We start from the raw sequence: 18914 nt of genomic DNA, 5'->3' as shown, positions 1-18914 counted from the left end.
TTCAATTTTTTTCATTTTTTCCTCATGTCTCAAGGTCAAGTTCAAGGTCAAGTTCAACTGGATTCCCAACCCCAATAGAGCCCAAACCCTAAGTCCGCCTGCGAGTGCAATTTTCTCCTGCGTGCCCAACCGTACGTCCCTCTCAAGTGAAATTTTGCCCCGCAGGCAGACTTAGGGTTTGGGTCACTTTTAGGTTTGGACATAGCTTGATTTCGTGTGGTGCACAAGTTCAAGCTCAAGTTCAAGTTCAATAGATCGCCTCACCTACCTTCTAATGAAACTTACATCTCTGCATATGTATTAAGGTTATATTAAATTATAATGTACTTCTAAAAAATATGGTTACATAGAATCTTCCTCAATATTGATTTAAACTGTGGTTTAAATCATTGAAATTGAGTCCTTCAGAGACGCAATTTCAATCATGATTTAAATAAATTTGATTTGAATCAGATCAACCCTGTCTTGAAGGGAAACAAGATTGCAACAATAATGAGGCATGGTATAGATGAGGTTTGGGTGAAACGTGGGTCACGTTTATTTTGGGTTAAAGCCAATTATCTGCAGTGTGAACATGCGGGGAAATGGATCCTAAAAACATGGGCAAGAACTACCCTGCTCAGTAAATAAGGGGGTTATAAATTGTGTCCGCTATCCTGAGCCCCACTCCCTACGGGGTTTATTAGGAGTTCTTCCAGCTCCAACCCCCATCTGGGGCCCCACAACTCTGGGTGGGTATGACAGGTTAGCCCCAAAGGTGAGCCATACACTCCCAACAGGTCCCACATTTCTGTAAGGCTGGTCTTGGGTCTCATCAATCATTTTAAAGATGCCAAAGGCCTACCTGACCAATTATCACATATACCTGCTAAAACTTGGCAACCTATTTAGCAAGTCAGTTAGCTAAATCTGAAGAGGCCAGAGGGAGTGGTGTGCCATGCTTAAATAGTGCATTTATTTTATTTATTTATTTATTTCGATTTCTATACCACCCACAGCCAAAAGGCTCTCAGGGCGGTGCACAACATAGAGTAAAATACAATAAAATTACAAAGGTCAGTAAAAAGCATACATATTAAACAGTAAAACAGCCTGGTATAAACTGAAAGCTAAAAAATAAATTAAGTTAAAATGCCTGGGAGAATAAAAAGGTTTTAACCTGGCACCGAAAAGATAAAAGTGTAGGCGCCAGGCGTACCTCATCGGGAAGACTGTTCCATAATTCGGGGGCCACTACTGAAAAGGCCCTGGATCTTGTTACAACCCTCCGAGCCTCTCTGTGGGTTGGGACTCGGAGGAGGGCCTTTGATGTTGAACGTAGTGAGCGGGTAGGTTCATATCGGGAGAGGCGTTCCGCTAGGTATTGTGGTCCCGCGCCGTATAAGGCTTTATAAGTCAAAACTAGCACTTTGAATTTAGCCCGGAAACAAATAGGTAGCCAGTGCAAACGAGCCAGGACAGGTGTTATATGTGCGGACTGCCTGGTCCTCGTCAACAGTCTAGCAGCTGCGTTTTGCACTAGCTGTAGTTTCCGAACTGTCTTCAAAGGCAGCCTCATGTAGAGTGCATTGCAGTAATCCAATCTAGAGGTTACCAGAGCACGCACGACTGAAGTGAGGTCATCGCTTTCCAGATAGGGGCGTAGCTGGGCTACCAAACAAAGGTGGTAGAATGCATTCCGTGCCACCGAGGCCACCTGAGCCTCGAGAGACAGGAATGGATCGAAAAGAACCCCCAAGCTACGAACCTGTTCCTACAGGGGGAGTGTAACCCCATCCAGAACAGGTTGAACATCCACCATGTGGGCGGAGAAGGCACTCACCAACAGCGTCTCAGTCTTGTCAGGATTGAGCCTCAGTTTATTAGCTCTCATCCAGTCCATTATCGCGGCCAGGCAACAGTTCAGCACATTAACAGCTTCACCTGATGAAGATGAAAAGGAGAAATAGAGTTGCGTGTCATCAGCATACTGGTGACAACGCACTCCAAAACTCCTGATGACCGCACCCAGCGGCTTCATGTAGATGTTAAAAAGCATAGGGGACAGAACCGATCCCTGCGGGACTCCACAATGGAGAGTCCAGGGTATCGAACAATGCTCCCCAAGCCGTACCTTCTGGAGGCGGTCCACCAAGTAGGAGCGGAGCCACTGCCAAGCAGTACCTCCATAAGAACATAAGAAGAGCCTGCTGGATCAGGCCAGTGGCCCATCTAGTCCAGCATCCTGTTCTCACAGTGGCCAACCAGGTGCCTCGGGGAAGCCCGCAAGCAGGACCCGAGTGCAAGAACACTCTACCCTCCTGAGGCTTCCAGCAACTGTTTTTCAGAAGCATGCTGCCTCTTACTAGGGTGGCAGAGCACAGCCATCATGGCTAGTAGCCATTGATAGTCCTGTCCTCCATGAATTTGTCTAATCTTCTTTTAAAACCATCCAAGCTGGTGGCCATTACTGCATCTTGTGGGAGCAAATTCCATAGTTTGACTATGCGCTGAGTAAAGAAGTACTTCCTTTTGTCTGTCCTGAATCTTCCAACATTCAGCTTCTTTGAATGTCCACGAGTTCTAGTATTATGAGAGAGGGAGAAGAACTTTTCTCTATCCACTTTCTCAATGCCATGCATAATTTTATACACTTCTATCATGTCTCCTCTGACCCGCCTTTTCTCTAAACTAAAAAGCCCAAAATGCTGCAACCTTTCCTCGTAAGGGAGTCGCTCCATCCCCTTGATCATTCTGGTTGCCCTCTTCTGAACCTTTTCCAACTCTATAATATCCTTTTTGAGATGAGGCAAGCAGAACTGTACACAGTATTCCAAATGCGGCCGCACCATAGATTTATACAACGGCATTATGATATCGGCTGTTTTATTTTCAATACCTTTCCTAATTATCGCTAGCATGGAATTTGCCTTTTTCACAGCTGCCGCACACTGGGTTGACATTTTCATCGTGCTGTCCACTACAGCCCCAAGGTCTCTCTCCTGGTCGGTCACCGCCAGTTCAGACCCCATGAGCGTATATGTGAAATTAAGATTTTTTGCTCCAATATGCATAATTTTACACTTGTTTATATTGAATTGCATTTGCCATTTTTCCGCCCATTCACTCAGTTTGGAGAGGTCTTTTTGGAGCTCTTCGCAATCCCTTTTTGTTTTAACAACCCTGAACAATTTAGTGTCGTCAGCAAACTTGGCCACTTCACTGCTCACTCCTAATTCTAGGTCATTAATGAACAAGTTGAAAAGTACAGGTCCCAATACCGATCCTTGAGGGACTCCACTTTCTACAGCCCTCCACTGGGAGAACTGTCCGTTTATTCCTACTCTCTGCTTTCTGCTTCTTAACCAATTCCTTATCCACAAGAGGACCTCTCCTCTTATTCCATGACTGCTAAGCTTCCTCAGAAGCCTTTGGTGAGGTACCTTGTCAAATGCTTTTTGAAAGTCTAAGTACACCTCCAACTGCCAACTTCGTGAGTCTCCCCAGAAGGATACCATGGTCGATGGTATCAAAAGCAGCTGAGAGATCAAGGAGAATCAACAGAGTTACACTCCCCCTGTCCCTCTCCTGACATAGGTCATCATACAGGGCGACCAAGGCTGTTTCGGTGCCAAAACCGGGCCTAAAACCGGATTGAAACGGATCTAGATAATCGGTTTCATCCAAGAGCACCTGGAGCTGGCTGGCCACCACACGTTCTAAGACCTTGCCCAGGAATGGAACATTCGCTACCGGTCTATAGTTGTTCAAATTATCTGGATCCAGGGAAGGTTTCTTCAGGAGTGGTCTCACTACCGCCTCTTTCAAACAACTAGGGACCACTCCCTCTCTCAAGGAAGCATTTATCACTTCCCTGGCCCAGCCGGCTGTTCCAGTCCTGCCAGCTTTCACTAGCCAAGAGGGGCAAGGATCCAGTACAGAAGTGGTTGCACGGACCAGTCCAAGCACCTTGTCAACGTCCTCGGCTGTACCAACTGAAAGTCATCCAATAAATGAGGACAAGACCGTGCTCCGGATACCTCATTAGGTTCAACTGCCATAGTATTGGAGTCTAAGTCCCGCCGGATACATGAGATTTTGTCTTGGAAGTGCCCAGCGAACTCGTTACAGCGGGTTTCCGAAGATTCTATAATATCCTGAGGACTAGAGTGTAAAAGCCCTGCCCCCCCCAACACCAGCATTGTGTGCACTCGCATGCAGCACAGCTACTGTTGCACCTCCTTCAAGGCATAGCTGCAAAGACCACAGGAATTGTGTCTAGCCCTGTCCAAACTACTCTCAGCTTGGGTTCAAGTGGTATAGCAACAGCAGGTAGTGATCCTGGTCTAGTGTGCTAGTCAGTTCTCTAGCAGCAAACAGAAGTGCCTGCAATTAAGATAAAGCCTAAAGTCGATGGATAAATGGGGTTGCATACAAAAACAAAACAAAAGCAGGTTGGTCTGACTAACCTTACACTAGACAGTCCTAAAGAGAGGTTATGTAATTTATGTGCAAGCTGCATTAATCCCATGATTCCAAGATAGAAAAGGGACAACTTAGTAGGAAAGGGCCTCATCTTTATTCCTAGAGACTCTGAAGTATGAGTATGGGACCCCCTTTGTAAACTCAAAACTTTTGTGACCCCCTGCAATGCTAATTGTAATTTTAGTCTCTGTTAATTGAAAAAATGGTGCATGGCAAAATCATATCTTCAAATATCCCTTTCCATTAAAAACTCCCTGCAGACAGGGAGGTGTTGCTTTCTTTTCTTAATGCAAAGATCCAATCAAATTGGTTTCTCCTTTCCCTGCGTGCCCCCCCCGCCTAAAGATGTACAGTCCTGTCTCCCAACCCCAGTGGGTTACAGTGTTGCACTAAGAACCAGGTTCAAATCCCCACCCAGCCATGAGGCCCACTGGGTGATCTTGGACCAAACACAATCTCTCAGTCTGACCTATCTCACAGGGGCTGTGTAAGGATAAAATGGAAAGGGGGGGGGAAACCATGTGCACCACCTTGAGCAACTTGGAGGAAAGGTGGTGTCATGAACATGCAAATTTGTTAAACTGTAACATGGTTCAGATCAGGGAATTGTGGGAGTTACATCTTGGGAGGAGACGAGCCTCTGTGAGAGGAAATTTTTAAGTTCGTTTCCAGCTGCAAGTAATTGGGAGGCCTGAACAGAAACACCTGTTTATCTCTGCTATCTGCTGGGAGTCTGGTACTCAAGGCCATGCGGGCCTGAGAAGGTTGAGATCAGAGAGCTATTGCTAGTCGGGCGGTATATAAATTTAATAAATAAAAAATAAATAAAATAAAATAAATAGAGAGGGGAGGGGGGCCTGCAAGGCGCGAAAAAGTGAAGAAGCTTTGGGAATATGATTGCATCAGAAAGCCCCGGTTGGCTGATCCATCCTGAACTGTTGCTGGGGTTTTTTCCTTAAGTATAGGGAATGAGACCCATAGCCTTTGTTCCCCTGGACGTTCTCTTGGACATTTCCCTGGATTCCATCTGGAAGGGTGGTTATCCATGTAGGGTTCCACTGCTTCTTACTATGCTGATGTCTCTTTGAGGAGAGATGAGATTTGCAACTACCTCTTCAGTAAGTAGAACAGGTTAGTTAGTTTATTGTTTTCTAGTTGTGTTTGAACTCTCTTATGTTATACCTAAACCCCTGGTTGGGTGTGGTTTTTGAGGAACTGTTTTGCTGCCATTAATTGTGCATTTAAATTTTATTAATAAAGCTACTTATTACCCTTGTGTGTCCATTGAGTGAGACCAATTTGGTTCTGGATCCAGCAGCTTTACCACTGACCATAACTACCAGAAGGAATGTATTTTGGCTTTACCAAAGGCTTCTGGACAAGGAGTGCTTGTTTGGCTCTTGTCTTTAGGAATCCTTGGTTTACCTATATCTGGGCTCTGGGTTCCCCTTAACTCAGAGTAGAACCAGTTAAAGGGGTGGTGGCAGCCTGTCTTCTACCTTGCAGGGTTGGTGTTGATTGCATAACCTTGGCAAGGGGGGTATTGGGTTCCAGAGCAATTGCCCAGGGTGGGAAATTGGGTCTGAAGCATGCACTTTGACAGCCTGCGTGGGTCAAGATCATGACAGGTGGGATATAAATGTAATAATCATTAAATAAATAAATGCATTTCTGCTGCAATACCAGGATCCCAGCTCAGCCAGCCTGCTGAGCTTTTTATTCTTTTTTTTAATAATCAAGAAGCAGCAATGTGTTGATGATGGGGATGCTAGATTGTGCACTGCTGACAACAAGGTGCATAGATTGAGGAAGGGGGTTAGTGCTTTTACGCTTTGGGATGATCATCAGAATGGATGACTTGGTTAGCGCATACTTGGGGAATGAACGCTGAGCAGAAGACAGATCAGGGCGCACAAACACACCTGCTCCTCTTGCAAGCATCTGCAGGCGTGCATGTATTCAGGCACGTGGGAGGGGGGAAGCCCCCAACTGCTGCAGCAAAGAGATTGGGGGGGGAAATATTTTTTAAAAGGAGGTGGCAGCAAAGCAGGAGCCAAGAAAAGCAGGCAGGCTGGCTGCCAGGAAAGAAGGGGGAAAACAGCCTTTCCTTGCAGCCTTGCTTCTTTTTGCTTCATGAAAAGCCCTCTCCTCTCATTCTGAGCAAGAGCATCATCAGCAGTGGCAATGCGACGAGATGGGAGTTGGGGATAATAATCCCCTCTTCTTTCTGGTAGCTCTGCCCTCAGCCTCCTTCAGTCTCTGCCACATGTTTTATAGGCAGACACCTGCCCTTGGCACACCTGAAAGAAACTCTGGCACAGCAAAAGTCCTCCCCTCTCTTTTGGAGCAAGGATGAGGTGTCATCTGCAGTGGCAATAGGGAGCAGACAGCATCCAGGGAGGCAAGGCTTTTAAAAGTAAACAAATAATTCATTTCTTTACTGTTTGCAGCCCCCCTGTGGGTCACGGCTGTCGGGTTGGGAAGCACTGCTCTTGATGCTTGTTGTACCAGAGCACTTAGGCAGAAAGCCTTTGTGAAAATAAGACTATTAACACCTTTAGGCACCACAGTTAGCTAGGATAAGATGTGTAAATGAGGGTTTCCCCTGGTTCTTAATATGGTTAATGCAAACTATGATTGAGTGTGATATCTGAATTGAGTTTCTACCCTTCTGATCTAGCTAGATTCAATATCTTTAGTTATGAAGCAACATGTCTAACTTTCCATTAGGATGATCTAATTCTGTTCCTGTTATATACAGTATGAGTGCTAAGATAAACTATATATATATATTCTTTTTTTCTTAGATAAACTATGTTGACATTCAGAGTCTGCATGATAAAATGTAAGAATTGTGGAAATGTAAAATGCCAATAAAAACAGGATTGATAGGCAAAAGGAAATAAAATGGTTCATATCTTTGCATCAGTATTCTTGGAAGCCAAGGCTTACTATGCTTGAAACATTTTAATTTGTGGAAGGCTTCTTTTGTTAACAGGCTGTTCAATGACCTAAAAGTACACCCATATTTCACAGGTCAAACCTTGTACTCTGTAGTCTTCTACTAGTGTGGTTTTCACATTTTTAAAGATTGTTTTATTATGTTCATAATATTGAAGAAAAGTTGTTTTTGCTTAATGTTATATTTGTTGTGTTACTGTTTTTTATTTTTTGTTATTAGGAAATTGTCTTTGCAATTGGTTTTGAGATGTATTTCTGTTAATCTTGTTGTAAACTGAGCACAATGTTTTGTGGAAAGGCAGTGTACAAATAAGATGATGATGATTGAGCACAGTGCATTGTATGTGTTGAATATTGCAGCATAGTTTGGCTTATGCTAATTTTCACTTGAAGTTGCGATTCGTTATGATCATATTCTGTTGTCTCAGCAACTCTGGTCTGAGGAAAGTAAACTGGACTGGTGCACAATGGGATTAAATAGGCAACCCACTTTATTTACCAGAGAGAAAAGGTTTTATTCAAGAACATGGCTGCGTAGTTCTAGCAAGAAGAGTGTTGTTTTTAACACTGAATTGTAACATTTTAACAGTAAGCTACAGAAGAGGGTGCCTTGGGGTTGAATATTACCGAAAATGTCAAGCTTTCTTTTAGCTAAACAGAATTTAGGTATTAAATATGTAGAGCTCTCAAGTCTTACCAAATCTTGTCAAACTAAAATTCCTAAAGTGTGAATTAATATTTATTTACTAAATTAAAAGTCACTGTAATAGTACCGCAGAAGCCTGTTACTGGGAGACATGTGGTTTGCTAGGTGCTTGTTGTTCTTTGTCTGGCATTTTTGTCTTGCTGACATTTAAAACAGCATGTAGAGAATTTTGTAGCTCATTGATATTCTGCTTCATGTTGACAGGTGCAGGATGGCACTGATCAGACTCATGATTATGGGTCTTCTGCAATTTATATAAGATCTCTTTTTAATTCTATCTTAAGCCTCTAACTAGGTTTTTTAAAAAACCCTCCAATTCCCCCTCTCACTTGAATTGCAATCTACGTTAATAAATTCTCATATTTATTAGGAAGGTGCAGGGGAAATATCCCTGACCGAGAACTCCGCTGTAGGACAAGGGGGAATACCCTTGACCTTATGTCCCTGTTCGGGCGCCAAATGTTAAGGTAAGAATTTGAGTCTCAGGCCCAAGTTCGGTTCATCAGATGACTTTTATTGCTAGCAGAGACACAGGGGAATTTGTCCTCCAAACTGTGTCTCCTGACAGTTGAGGCACAGCTCTTTTATTGGGTTACAGACAACAGAAAAGATACATTGGTGAGTGTGTTGCACAAAACATAACTGTATAGCTGGTAATTTTCCATTCCTAGAACAATCCTCTGCTCTTGCGCCTCCTTCTGGTCTACGTGCTGAATCCTTCTTTGCTAATGGCGTCCATTAACCCTTACAATAATAGTTGGCACAATTCACTTGTGCCATGATGGTCTTAATCTTGAGGGTGTAATTTGTAGGACCCATTGGTTTGGATCCTAAATCATATATTGAGAAGGAGACTTCATGCCCTCACCCAGCCCCCTATACACCCTGAAAAGCTTCTCATGCTGTCAGGACTTCTGTAGACTGTACAAAATCAGATGGAGCCACTGTGCAAAGTATCTCCCATGAGGTAGGCTAATAAAGCAAGTTATTGATCTTCAGATGATGTTGATGAAGTTTTAAAGAGCTGATTATGTCTACTTTGTACATTGATGCATATTGCTGATATGTATGTATTACACTTGTTGAAAATATAGCCCAACTTTTTTTGAGTGAGAATGGGGGTCATTTCACATACTATGGAGGCACACCTGTGTGTGCCTTCATGCTCCCAGTCATCAGGGAGATAGTAGTGGTCATCAGTAGTAGCTCCCTGTCCCTGTGAAGTATATCTGTAGGATGTATGTGTTTGTAAAAATGATTTGTTGAATTTATCTTTTTTTTTTTGAAGGTATATACTAAAAATATCTTGAGTGTAATGTGTGGAGTGGCCCTGAGAAGCTGTTAACAGAGACAGGCAATCTTCTTTAAGCATTACAACTTACCAGGTCCCAGTAAAGGACTGTGATGAGGTAATACTTCTGAAACCACTTCTTAGTACATTCCTTATGCTGATAGAATTCCCCTTGACCCAGCTCAGTGAATGGTGAACTTCAGAAGTGGCTGTTGATACTGCATGCACCCAAGCCCTTCCTTGTGTCTAAAAGGGATGTGTATGTGGATTACATTTTTTAATTGTTCCATTTCATTGGATGTTCTAATTGAGGCATACCCCCAAAAAGTTTCATTTGCAAAAGCCAGAGTTATTAGTTGTGTTAATAGTATACTGCATTGAGCAACATACAGTAACTTTTTTATTGCATAAATCCTTATATTGTTGCTTCAGGTTACATTGTGGGTTGGTTGGACTGGTTTATACCCAATACTCTTGTCCTCAACAAGGACCCATTTACAGGACACCACCATACCCAGGAAGGTAATGAAAATAGACTTTGACAGGATGCTGTGCTTAGTATTCCTTCCTGCCCCTTTTAGGGTTTTGTATTGTTTCTCCAGTTAATGCATTTAGTTTCAGCTTGCTGTAAGAAATGTTTTCACTTTCACCTTGGTTTCTTAAAGATAATTTATTTTACCTGCATGAAATCAAGATTCAAATTTGTTATGGTCCTTCTGATTCCACTGAGTTAAAATTTCCTAGATGGGAGAAGAGGAGATAGTGAAATCCTTCTGTGTAAATTGGTTAAGTTCCATATAGTATTACAATAATAGTTCCACCCCAACCTGACCCCCATATTCCTCAAGCTGCTGTTTAGTTATTGTGCAGACACCACCTTTAGCTGCCAAGTGAAAGATATGAAATGACTTTGGTTTTTCCAAGGCTGGCATGGGGGGATAGGGTTGGTTGTTTCCTCTACTATTTTTTCAGCAAGCTGAAGAACTGTCAACTGATGACAGAACTTCGGCTGCCTCATTTGCCTCTCCTCGCAAATAGCCATCTGCATTGACAGCCAAGGTTGCTGTTGCAAGTGAAGGAAACTGTTTGATTCTCTTGTGTTAATGTGATATCCTGCTTACCAAATCATATATCTTTACTACTGCTGCACTTGTTGCCCTCTCCAACATTCCTGATGATGGCTAGATACACCTTGCCAGGTTTCAGCCACCCCTCCCACTCTGAAGAAAATGTCCAGATTTGCCCTCCCCAAATCACTACTTCTTGTGAGAGAGTGCATCAGGAATTGACTATTAGATAATTGAAATGTGTTGACAAGGACATGAACATTTGAAGTACATTGCCATCTTCCTTTATCCAGCTTTCAGCATCAGGGCATTTGCTTCTTGCCTCCAACACTCTGGAAAGGTCAAAACAGTTGCAGTGAAACATCAGAAACTCAGTACTTACAGTGTGATTGTAAATGGCATGTTCTACATCAGTAATTTACAGCTTGTCTAGTTATCAGTTGATATATTTTGATAAAGCATACAAAAATATTTGAGATTTGTTGGCAAGACTTTAAAGTTACCAACTTTAGTGTTAATGACATACTGTATGAAGGCAACTCCTCCAGATAGTAAAAGGGAATTTAATCAAGAAGATCAGCCAAGTTGTGATTATCTCTCAGTAACTGGACTAGTGCCAAACAAAAGGCAGGAATTAGAAAATGAATTTATTGACAGTACATACATCTTTCCTATAATCTTTGGGTGGTCCACCCCCAGAGACTTATTGAGTCTCAGGGACTTAGGAATGCTTTGAGGGACTTCAACAGCCTGAGCCAGGGATTGTGTTCAGGCCTTGCTTACTATGGAATTGCAAGATGCATTGGGCTGTCAACACAATTGCTCCTTGGTGCCCTCTCCGACACTATGGAACCTGGAGAACTTCTTGGTTTTCCAGGAAGCTCCAAACCATGAAACAGTTCTGATGTCCGCTAGAACACAGGTGGTGTAAGAGTGTGAAGCTGATCAGTGTATACTACAGTACTTTGTTGTGCCTATTGTGAGATAGTGAAGGCAATGAAGTAGGCTTACTTTACTACCTCCATCACATAAGAACATAAGAAGAGCCTGCTGGATCAGGCCAGTGGCCCATCTAGTCCAGCATCCTGTTCTCACAGTGGCCAACCAGGTGCCTGGGGGAAGCCCGCAAGCAGGACCCGAGTGCAAGAACACTCTCCCCTCCTGAGGCTTCTGGCAACTGGTTTTCAGAAGCATGCTGCCTCTGACTAGGGTGGCACAGCACAGTCATCATGGCAGGTAGCCATTGATAGCCCTGTCCTCCATGAATTTGTCTAATCATCTTTTAAAGCCATCCAAGCTGGTGGCCATTACTGCATCTTGTGGGAGCAAATTCCATAGTTTGACTATGCGCTGAGTAAAGAAGTACTTCCTTTTGTCTGTCCTGAATCTTCCAACATTCAGCTTCTTTGAATGTCCACGAGTTCTAGTATTATGAGAGAGGGAGAAGAACTTTTCTCTATCCACTTTCTCAATGCCATGCATAATTTTATACACTTCTATCATGTCTCCTCTGACCCGCCTTTTCTCTAAACTAAAAAGCCCAAAATGCTGCAACCTTTCCTCGTAAGGGAGTCGCTCCATCCCCTTGATCATTCTGGTTGCCTTCTTCTGAACCTTTTCCAACTCTATAATATCCTTTTTGAGATGAGGCAAGCAGAACTGTACACAGTATTCCAAATGCGGCCGCACCATAGATTTATACAACGGCATTATGATATCGGCTGTTTTATTTTCAATACTTTTCCTAATTATCCCTAGCATGGAATTTGCCTTTTTCACAGCTGCCGCACACTGGGTCGACATTTTCATCGTGCTGTCCACTACAACCCCGAGGTCTCTCTCCTGGTCGGTCACCGCCAGTTCAGACCCCATGAGCGTATATGTGAAATTCAGATTTTTTGCTCCAATATGCATAATTTTACACTTGTTTATATTGAATTGCATTTGCCATTTTTCCGCCCATTCACTCAGTTTGGAGAGGTCTTTTTGGAGCTCTTCGCAATCCCTTTTTGTTTTAACAACCCTGAACAATTTAGTGTCGTCAGCAAACTTGGCCACTTCACTGCTCACTCCTAATTCTAGGTCATTAATGAACAAGTTGAAAAGTACAGGTCCCAATACCGATCCTTGAGGGACTCCACTTTCTACAGCCTCCCATGGGGAGAACTGTCCGTTTATTCCTACTCTCTGCTTTCTGCTTCTTAACCAATTCCTTATCCACAAGAGGACCTCTCCTCTTATTCCATGACTGCTAAGCTTCCTCAGAAGTCTTTGGTGAGGTACCTTGTCAAACGCTTTTTGAAAGTTTAAGTACACTATGTCCACTGGATCACCTCTATCTATATGCTTGTTGACACTCTCAAAGAATTCTAATAGGTTACTGAGACAGGACTTTCCCTTGCAGAAGCCATGCTGACTCTGCTTCAAGTGTCCTCAAGTAGCCAGCTGGCAGAGCTATTCCACATAGGAAGAGGACTGTTGACATCTGCCTCAGGGAATGGAACATTAGAACTGTCTGAGGCCTGCTGTGATAACTTTCCCTGGCACTTCAAGAATAAAATAACTTATTTCCATATAGAGTTGAATGCTGCTGTTACTATGGAGCCAGGTGAGGCATCTGTTGCAACATCTTGCCTGATTTTGTGGGATCAGTTTCAGTTGATCCTGAGGACATGGATCAAGGTGCTTGCATGTGTTCATCCTACAGTATGCTTTCTTGACCCTTGCCAATCATGGCTTATATGAGATATCTGGCAGGGAGCAGGGGAGAACAGATTGGCTAGGTGGGTCCAGGGAATGGTAATGGATTTTTGTGGTGGTGGGGTGGTGGTGCTTAATTCCTCCCTGGACCTTGGGGTACTTGATAACTACTGCCCAGTCACAAATACCCACTTTATTTGGTAAGGTGCTCAAGAGGTTATCTAGCTTCAGATACTCTTGGAGAAAATAAATTATCTTGACCTATTTCATTCTGGGGTTAGACCTGGTTTTGGAACAGAATTAGCCTTGGTTGCTCTGATGAATGACCACTTTCAGTAGAGGAATGCCAGATGGTATCCCTATTTCTCTTGCCTGATCTCTCAGTGACTCTCAGTACTGTTGACCATGGTATGCTTTTGAACAATATTCACGAGTTAGAGGTTGGTGGCGCTGTTTGGGAGATTATGTGTTTGCCCCCTTGCAGTTTTGCTGTGGGGTGCCACAGGGAACTGTTTTGTTCCCAGTGCTATTTAATAACTAAATAGAGCTGCTGGGAGTGGTCATTAGGAGACTGGGCCATGGTGGTATCAGTATGATGATGACACTCATCTCTATTTTTCTGTTGCATCTGAATCATTAGAGGCTGTGTTCTGAATATGTACCTGGAAGTATTGGTGGGCTGAATGCGGGCTAACAAACAAACTGAGACTCTGAGACAGAGACTGTTTGAGTGAGTGGTTCCCAGGTCTGTGAGTTGGGGAGTTTAACAGTTCTGGATGGTGTTGCACTCATTATTAAAGAATGGGTCCTAGATCCATTTTTAATCACTGGAGGCCCAGGTAATCTCCATGGCAAAGAGTGCCTATTATCAATTTAAGCTAGTATGCCAAATATGCACCTTCCTAGATAGGGATAATTTTGCCTTTGTGATTCATGCATTGAAAACTTCACATTTGGCCTTCTGTAAACTGTTCTAAATGGGACTTCCCTTGAGTCTGGTCTGGAAGCTTTCAGCTGGTTCAGAACATTAAGTTGCTGAGTGGAATACCTGGACACATGCTTATTATACCAGTGCTGAGGCAACTGCACTGGCTGCCAGTTAGCTACTGTGCCATGTTCAGTGTCTTGTTACTAACATGATGATGATGATGATAATGGACTGCCTTCAAGTCGATTCCGACTTATGGCGACCCTATGAATAGGGTTTTCATGGTAAGCAGTATTCAGAGGGGGTTTACCATTGCCTTCCTCTGAGGCTGAGAGGCAGTGACTGGCCCAAGGTCACCCAGTGAACTTTATGGCTGTGTGGGGATTTGAACCCTGGTCTCCCATGTTGTAGTCCAACACCATAACCATTACACCACACTGGCTGTCTTTTTGACTGAAGAGTGGGGTGAAAAAATGCTTGAAAGAAATAAAATTTAATTCAGTACCATAGACTAGAGCAGCCTTTCCCAACGAGTGGGCCACCAGATGTTGTTGGAACACAACTCCTATCAGCCTCAGCCAGCATTGCCAATGGTCAGGAAAGATGGGAATTGTGGTCCAACAACATCTGGTGGCCCACTAGTTGGGAAAGGCTGGACTAGAGCTTTGCAAGATATAGGTTCTGTCTCTGGCTTGAGCACCAACCTGGCAACCCTATTTTCCTTCCTTAAATTCGAACCCTGGTCTCCCAGGTTGTAGTCCAACACCTTAACCACTACACTACACTGCCTCTCTTGTTACTAACATAAAAAGCCCTAAACAACTCAGAACCATGTTGCCTGAAGGACCCTGTATGTGTATGTACTGACTTCAAGTCGATTCCTACTTATGGCGACCCTATGAATAGGGTTTTCATAAGGCTGAGAGGCAGTGACTGGCCCAAGGTCACCCAGTGAACTTCATGGCTGTGTGGGGATTCGAACCCTGGTCTCCCAGGTCATAGTCCAACACCTTAACCACTACACCACCCTGTACAGACCTGTAAATCTCTAGATCATCTGGGGAAATTTAGTTGTGGCACCTGACACTACAGAATATCTCAGAGTGGTGACGCCCTAAATGGGTGTTTTGTGCTTTTGCTCCCATTGTCCTTCCCATTGTCATACGAAGAATCATCCATCAGTTTCTTCAGACATCTTGTACAGGCATAATCATCTTATTCAGGCTTTCCCTGACCCATAAGATTGGACACTGTTATTACTATTTTTTTTCTGTTTTCATGATGCTGTTTTACACTGTACACTGTTGAAATTCTAAATATTTGGGTTTTAGAAATGGTTTTTAAATAATTAAATAAAATGAACCTTCTGCAACTATTGTGGAGTGTTTGAAATAATTTCTAGACTTATACGATGATCAGATATCTTTCAGTTACCTGGAGGAGTCTATGGTTGGTATCTGTTGTTACAATTTATTTTGTCTAGTGGAGTAACAGCTGAAGGCAGGTAGCTTTAGATTACGAGATTGTCATTAAGGGCAAGGGTTAACTGCCCTATTCAAATTAGCAGTTACCATGGTTGCTCTAAAATAAAGAAAAATATCTGAAGATATGATTGCTGATCTCCTGCCTCTAAGTGTAGTTTGCCCTCAATTAGTAGATGGTTGTATATTCTGCATGCAGGCAATCTAAGTTCTATGTGAAGAAAAGCTGAATCCTGTGACCTGTATAAATTTTTAGTTATTAATTTTTGAATAACCTTTCAATCTATTATTTTAGTATTGTCTCTACTGGTGGTGGTAGCTGGTTGGTTTTTTAACTCTTCAAGATGGTTTTAGCTTATTACATAAACTGAGTTGCGTTTGGCATTGTTTGGCCTTTAGCATGTCAGTCAAATTAAAAGCAGCCTTTAGTGTATATTAATAATAAAAAAGGTAAAGGTGTCCCCGCACTTGTAGTGCGAGTCGTTTCCAACTCTTAGGGTGACGTCTTGCGACATTTACTAGGCAGACCATATATATGGGGTGGGATTGCCAGTTCCGTCCCCGGCCATTCTTTATCCCCCAGCATGGGTACTCATTTTACTGACCACGGATGGATGGAAGGCTAAGTGGACCTTGACCCTTTTAACCGGAGATTTGACTTCCTCCTTCCGTTGGAATCGAACTCTGGCCGTGAGCAGAGCTTTGGCTGCGTTACCACCGCTTACCACTCTGCGCCACGGAGGATCTTCTATAGTAATAATACTGGTTGTTTTTTATATACATTAGTTGCTTTCCTTGCAAAAGTGACCCATGAGAACAATGTTAAAGTTGTTTATCTTACTTTACATTGTCTAGAGAATTTGTTAGCTAATAAGTGTGAATAATAAATGTTTGAGTTCTGGATTGATTCTTAATTTGCGCCAGACTTCCTGTTTGTAAGAATCTCCAAGTCTTGCATGAGGTGGGAAGTCAGACTCCCACTGAATTGTCTGCTGTGCAGAGAACTACAGCTGTGTACCTACGATGAACTACAGTAATCAGTCTGTGTGTTATAATTGGGTTCCTTCATGTTTTTCCTAAATGTTCTTTGAAACTGAATGCTCCTTATTGGGCTTCTTGCCTCCACAGAGGAATTATTCCTTTTGCTTACATCTAGACCAAGAATTAATGGCAGTAGGCCATTTAGAATTTTAGTGGCTCTGAGATTACCACCTTGGATTTGGGAGACTTATCTGTGTAGAGAGCTCAGGTGACCCATGCCAGTCTTAGAAGGCCATATACTTCATAGGGTTTTTTCAAGTATGGGCTTCACTATTCCACCACAGATTTGCTTACAGCATTGCCCTGACATTTTTGACTTTTGTTTGATACTAGCTTTAATTTGTGTAGTCTTCATGACAAGTTGCCTTAAGGTCAATTGCACCACTTTGGGAACTAGCTGTTCCAAGATTTTTCAACTTCCTGTTCTGTTAGGAATTAAATTCTGGGGTATGGCATTGGCAGCCAGTCAACTTGCTGCCTTTTGGGTTACAAGTACAATGAACCATGGTGCCAGCCAAATGTTACTTGTGTTTGTGGGGACTTAATACATTATACATTAGACTTAATGTATATGAGCAGGGTTGAGATGTTGCTTCTACATGCTAGGAAGTGTGTTGAGAGAATTCGGCTTCTCGTAGAGTGTGGGCCCCCTCTTCTGGCCAAAACAAGCTACTGCTAAAGCATAGACCGCTAGGGCATTGCTTTTATGTTCTCTATACTTCAGTACCTTGATATTACTTTCAGTACCTTGTGTAACTTCACCCCCATTCTGTGGGGGTGAGCTGATGGCTTGATGGAAATAACCCAGAAGAAGGCTAATATAAATTCAGTGGGATTAACTGTGTTGATAATTAGCATTCAGGCTCTGAAAGGTGGTTTAGGAGCAGCATTAGGCTCATTTTAATAAACGTTAGCAACAAGTGTGTGTGTGCGTGGATTGGTGTGAGATCCCACAGATTGTGCCTAGTCACTAAATCCTGTTCAGTGGTATGTCCACACTGGCTTTCATTTAATCATGATTAACTAACGAGCAATGATACTGCTTATAATCAATAAGAATATTATCGTTGCACAATTGATAACTTGTCAATTCACTTAACATCATTGCACAATTGATAACTGATGTTTTCTTCATTAAAACAAGAGATTATATATTTTGAAAACTATGTTAACAACAAATTTCTTGTTGCTAAGAATTTAATATGTCAGTTCTAAGGAAAAACACCCTTCCTTAATATAAGGAAGAACATTAGTGCTGTTGTTGCTGCTGTATTGTTTTTATTGTATTATTGTATTTTATCACACTGTGTTTTAACTGTTACATGTACGTCGCCTAGAGTGGCCATCGGCCAGATAGGCGACACAGAAATTAAATTATTATTATTTATTATTATTATAACTCTCATAAAGTAGCTCAGCTACCAATATTCCTGTAGGAAATATACGTAACTAGTTTTGCCTAGCCAAGTGGGCAAGAGCCATAGCCCAATGGAAGAGAATCTGCTTTGCATGCAGAAGGTCCCTATTTCAATTGGAATGTCCCCTGTCTGAAACGCTGGTGAGCTGATCCCAGTCAATATAGGGCATACCAAGATAGATGGACCATCGATCTGATTGAGTATAAAGTTCCTATGTTCCTAAAGGTGTTCAGTGTTTCTGAAGTTCAGGGATAAGGGGTTGTCCCTTATATACTCATATTTGTCTGCTCAGAATACAGTGAAGATGGTAAGAAAAAGAAAGTCCCATTCACACAAAGTAAGTAGAGAAGAGAATGTAAAATTACTTGGATGTCTGCTTGAGATAAGCAGAGTCAAGATTTTAGTATTTATTAGTAACAGTAGTAGTTACAAGTGTGAGGCTTTTTAAAGCAAGGGTCCCCAATAAAGAGTGTTCTCATAGTTTATAAGTTGGATTTTAAGAAAGCTTAATTAATTTGGGGGGAGGGTGGTTGCATACTCTTCTCTGTTTTTGCTATCATTATTGTAGCATTTTCTGTTATGAAATGTATAGCGTGACTATACAGGATATGCAGGGGCTCTAAGTTAATGTTTGCATTTCCTGGCTTTTTGTTGTTTCAGCAAAATGAACAATGCTGTATTGAAACTATTTTGCCCTTAGTAAAATTATTGTGTTGAATTAGATTTTCCTGTTTTAGTAGGAAACTATATTAAAAATTTTATACTCTCAAATAGAAAATGAGCAAAACTAAACACAAATGAAGCTCTTTGCCTTGCATTAGAGTTTAAGCTCCCAAAACAGAACAGGGTCAGTAGCT

The 18914-nt window shown here is 42.4% G+C and overlaps 1 protein-coding gene across 8 annotated transcripts in view; it reads left to right on the top strand.

Annotated features, from left to right (window-relative positions):
• Positions 1 to 18914, top strand: part of MPP7 (MAGUK p55 scaffold protein 7) — a 192222-nt gene that overhangs the window by 29500 nt on the left and 143808 nt on the right. Inside the window, exon 2 of one of the 8 annotated variants that reach the window (XM_061585655.1) lies at positions 9420 to 9540. The exons of 6 other annotated variants lie outside the window; for them this stretch is intronic. The gene's annotated coding sequence lies outside the window, so the exon portion shown is untranslated. Of the gene's footprint in view, positions 1 to 9419; positions 9541 to 13079; positions 13098 to 18914 lie in introns of those variants that run through there. One more of the 8 variants, XM_061585657.1, reaches the window with a different exon arrangement.

Source organism: Rhineura floridana, chromosome 10, assembly GCF_030035675.1.
Source record: "Rhineura floridana isolate rRhiFlo1 chromosome 10, rRhiFlo1.hap2, whole genome shotgun sequence".
Lineage (NCBI taxonomy): Eukaryota > Metazoa > Chordata > Lepidosauria > Squamata > Rhineuridae > Rhineura > Rhineura floridana.
The sequence above is the reverse complement of the archived record's forward strand: the minus strand, read 5'-3'. Positions and strand labels throughout refer to the sequence as shown.